General features: G+C 53.4%; 1 pseudogene; it reads left to right on the forward strand.

The window, feature by feature from the left end:
• Nucleotides 1-948: 948 nt before the first annotated feature.
• LOC129672406 (small nucleolar RNA SNORA17) lies at nt 949-1060 on the forward strand (annotated as a pseudogene).
• The last annotated feature ends 3870 nt before the right edge of the window (nt 1061-4930 follow it).

The following is a 4930-nucleotide window of genomic DNA, read 5'->3' on the forward strand; positions in this document are numbered from 1 at the left end:
TAGACTGCTCAGTCAGAAAAGTCTTGGGGTCTAAGCTCAAACTCTAAAACCCGGGCGTGGAGGTGAACACACGTGATCCCAGGGCCGGAGGGGGAGGGGCAGACACGGGAGAAGTCCAGGCCCTCTGGCCAGCCACACTTGCTGAAACTTGGTGAATCCAAGTTCAATGAGAGAGCTTGTCTCAAAAAGTAAGGACAGATGTCAGTAGAGGAAGACATCCGGGCACTGACCCCTGGCATTCATACAAACACATGAGCACATGCATGCAGCCAAGCACACACATGTACACACACACACAGGAAATAAGGAAAGAAGAAAAACCAACTGCTTTGATTAATATTTTAACTCATTGTATATTCATGTAGCCTTCATTATGGGGCTTGAAAAGACCCCAAAGCAGCTAAATGTGCCCCTGCTTTCGTGTCCAATCTGTTCATTTAGCTAGAGGATTTACCCCCTCATGGCCACAAAGGTGAACTACCTCCGTCCAGGCGACCTGACACAAACTCACGGGGAGTTCAAAGGCGACCAGTATTTCCCAAGGTTCACTGGCACCGGAATCCAGCCTTCCGCACGGCATGTCTACCCACGTACCGGGTGGGTTTCCAGGAAGCCGCAGAGAGAGCGCAGGGAGGGCAAGGGTGAGATGTTTGGGAAATAATCTCTGCTCAGGAACTTGAGCTGGTTTTCTGGCAGAGGTTGGGCAAGAGGGAAAGTGTGTCCCTCCCACAGGGCTTTGAAAGGTTGCTTTACCCGTTACTTTATTGTACTCGTGGTTGTGTGAATGTGTGCCTGCAGTTGTCCTCGAGGACACAGACAGCTGTGAGTGGCCCGATGTAGGTGCTGGGAGACGAACCCAGATCCTCTGGCAGGGTAGAAGTGCTGTAACCCGGAGCCACCGCCCCACCCTCCACGGGGATTTTACTATTATAAAGTTTATTGAGGTTTCCCTAGAAGCATTGCAGGTGTGGCTGCCGTGTCACAGGTGTGTCAGCAGAGAGGAGAGAGGCTGTGTCTACACTCGGTGCTCTGACCTCTGAACGATTAGCAGCCTGAGATACGACTGCCAGTCAGTGCCAGGGCGCCTGGACAGAGAGCTAGCATGAGACCAGCACCAGTCAGGAGCCACACAGTCCTGATGGGGGTGGAGACCATGCCTGGGATGACCCCTGCTGAGCCTTAGTGCACGAGCTCTCCTGAGATGACCTCAGACACTCAGACACCCTGGGACCACTAGACGGAGCAAGTAAGCAATGGGGAAATGGAGGAGAAAGAGAAACAGAAGGATGTAGGGACAAAGAAGAGAGGCAGAGCTGGAGACTCGAGGATAGTGAGGAGCAGCCTGATGTGAGCAGCTGGTGATGGCACCTGGGACCGTGGTGGGGTCCTGGCCTATGCTGCCACCTGGGCCTTGTCTGGGTCCGTGGCCCTGCAGAAGCAGGGGTCTATTACTACCAACAGCCAGGAGGACATCCCTGATATGAACTTCTACCCAGGGACGTGTTAGCATCTGAGGACTGCAAACAACTGCACCCATCCTCACCTGGGCATCATGGGAGAGCTGGCCCTGGAGGCATGGGAGCAGGAGAGCTGGCCCTGCCCCTCGCCATCCACAGTGATCGGGAGAGGCGCCCTGCGCCTCACCTGGGCGGCACAGTAGAGCTAGCCCTGGATGTGGGGTTGCAGTGAGCCAGCCGCAAGGGCATGAGTGCAGGAGAGCTGCTCTGCCTCTTGTCTGCTGGGCAGTGCTGTGGACGAAGGAGAGATGCCCTCCTCCCCTCACTCACCCCTCACCATCTATGGCAGGTGGGAGAGCTGGCCCTGGGATCTTGGGAGAAATGGCCGTGTCTCTCACCAGCTGCAAATACTTGAAAAAGAGAGCGAGCCCTGCACCTCACCTGGGAAGCAGGGGTTGGCCCTGGTTGTGCAGGTTGCTGGTGAGCCAGCCATATGTCTCTCAGGCCCTGACCAGGGCTTTGAATTGGTCCACCCCAACATCTACCCCCTCAGTGAGCTCCTGGAGTACTGGAAGGGGCCAGCTCTACAGATCCAAAATCTCCATGACACAGGGCAACAACAGGATCTGAGAGGCGTTTCCGTGAGGATCCAGTGTGGACAGAGCAGCAGAAGCCAGAGGCCCCGAAACAGACCAACAAGTTGTTGCAATGAATATTTGCAAGCAAAGAAGTGTGGAAAAGGGTGTGCTATGGGAGACACTGACACACTGAGACACAGGAGACACACTGCCTCCATAGCAAGACCTTCTGTTCTCTGTTGTGGGGGAGGTGGCACAGGTGGAGGGTGGGCAGTAGGGGTGGGGGAGATGAGTGGGATCAGAGTGCATGATGGGAAAGTCACAAGTTTAAAAATCTTACTGATCTAATTTTCAATGCCCTGTTCTCTTTTGTGTGTGTGTATGTATGTGTGTGTGTGTGTGTGTGATTCTGGAGAGATGGCTCAGCAGCTAAGGCACAGCTGCTCTCACAGAGGGCCTTGGGCTTGGTTCCCAGAACCCACGTGGTGGCTCATAATCATCTTTAACTCCAGTTCTAGGGATCCAGTGCCATCTTCCGGACTCCGTAGGAACCAGGCACGTATGTGGTGAACATATTCATGCAGGCAAAACACTTGTACATATAAAAATAAATGTAGAAAATAATTTCTTTAAAGGGAAGGGCTATTCCCTGAATTCTAAGGCACCCAACTGCCTGGCACAGAGTCTGGAACAAAGAAAAGCAGCCAAAGTTACAGAATGAGTGAGCAGCAGCCCTGAGACGCAGCTCTGGCCTAGGATGGTGTCCTACTTTCCGTTGCTCTGATAAAACCCTGAGATCAAAAGCCACTTAGGAGAGCAGAGGGTTTATTCCGTGACACTTCCAGGTCACAGCCTGTTATTGGAGAGAAGCCAGGGCACGAGCTTGAAGCACAGTCATTCCAGGCTGACGTCCTCACGCAGCCCAGGACGGCCTGCCCCGGGAGCGGTGCTGCCGGCAGTGGGTCGGGCCCTCTCTCCAGACTACCACGAGGCCAGTCTCACCGGAGAAACCGTCATCTACCTCCTCAGCTGGCTCTAGGGTGAGCTGAGAGTTAAAGCTCTCTCGGGCTTTAGTGAACTTCAGTGTGCCTGCTTACCACCACGGCCTCAGTAAAATGCAGATTCTGACCCAGAAGTGAGGCTCACCTGCCTAGCAAGGTCTTCATCGGGGCTCTCATCGGTGTCAGCCAGGGCTTACAGGGAAGAGCAGATGTTTAGCTGATATAATAACAGAACAGTGTCAGATACTGTGGCCGAGAAAGAAGGCTTCCTCGTGACCCTGTGTAGGCTCAGGTCCAAAGACGACGTGGGAAGGACTGTGCAGAAAGGTACCTTTGCTTCCGCCATCCCAGTTCCTCTGTGTGTGTGTGTGGGGGTGGGGTGCATCTGTGTGTGCTTGGGTGCGGAGGCCAAAGGTCAACCTCGAGTGTCATTCCTCAGGCACTGTTCACCTAGTGTGTTGAGACAGGGCATCGCACTGGGCTGGAGCTCAGCAAGGAGCCCCAGGCTGACCATGGAGGCGCAGGGACCGCCTGTCTCCAGTTCTGCAGTACTGGGATTGCAGGCACCGGCTGTAGCAGCCAGCTTCCCGTGGGCTCTGAGCACATGCTGGCACATAGATGGCGCTCTGTCCCCTGCGCCCGCCTCCGCGCACCTCAGGAAACCTGCTTCCAGGGCAGCTTATACTTTAGTTCACATCCCGACTCTTGACTGCATTTCTCACTCCATGAAAGATTCCAATTTGACAGTAGCAGATGAGATAAGCCCTGAGTTTTCACATTCTGTTTCCTGGATCTTTCTAAATAAATTCCCATTAACTCTGCTGAGGAAATGCTGCGGCTGGTCCTGGGTAATTTCAACAGGAGCTGATGTCATTCAAAACCCAGAGGTCACTCAGAGGTCACCGGGGCTGAGCCCTTCTGCTTTTGCCATGGTGCCTCACTTAGAGAAGCCACTCACTGCAGGTGTCCTGGAGGAGGAGATTGGAGAGGCAGTGACCAGGAAGCACTCAAACGCCACCACCCATGCTGGGCCGCAGGGCCGCAAGTGTCATAGCCCCGACAAACGTTTCCTGTGCTGATCTTGAGAGCTGCCCACCTCTTACAAAACTCTACAAACGCCGTCTCAACTTTCTGGCCACCTACCAGTACTTCCTTGTATTATCTCCGTCTATTTTACGTTGCTGTAACACAATTCCTGAGCCTGGGCTCTTTATCCCATAGAGGGGAAGCAGAACAGGAAACAGCCCACTTGGAAGGAGGTGAGTGCTCCGAGGGTAGCCTTGCTGCAGAACTAATTCTCTCTCATGAAAGCCAGATTCTCGCTCCCCCCGACAGGACATCATTGATCTAGTCACAGGGTAGTGATTCTGTGTTCCAGCCCCTGCCCCCTGCAGTGAGAGCCTCCACTTTCTCCACGCTGGGAACCAAGACCTCAGCAATGAACTTTTGGGGAACTCTGTTGTCCATCTTTATAGACCCTGATCTAAGTTGCCTACTATTAAGCAGGGCATAACAAAAGAGAGCCAATGAGCTAACATTAAAAGAAATAAAACAATCTGATATGGGGACACCAGGCCAGTCATGGTGACATCAAAAGAAATACAGAAAACCTAAGCGGTTAGTTCCAGCCTTTTCCACATTCTTCTTGCAAACCAGTTTCAAAGACCCGAGAACCACGTGGTGAGAGTTGTGCGAGCAAGGGCCACTGCGCAGCACCAGCCCTGCCCATTGTGATAAACCCTCAGACAAGATCAGCCTCCCCGTCCCTGGAGGCCACGTGTGGAGTCAGCTGGATGCCCAGCAGTGGGGGCGTGGGTTTTTAATATGCTGTACATCCACAGTGCGAACATTATTCAGTCATAAAGAACAACCTGCCCCTTGACGGGAAGCAGAT

This window comes from Psammomys obesus, unplaced genomic scaffold (assembly GCF_907164565.1).
Source record: "Psammomys obesus unplaced genomic scaffold, mPsaObe1.curated_primary_1811, whole genome shotgun sequence".
Taxonomy (NCBI): domain Eukaryota; kingdom Metazoa; phylum Chordata; class Mammalia; order Rodentia; family Muridae; genus Psammomys; species Psammomys obesus.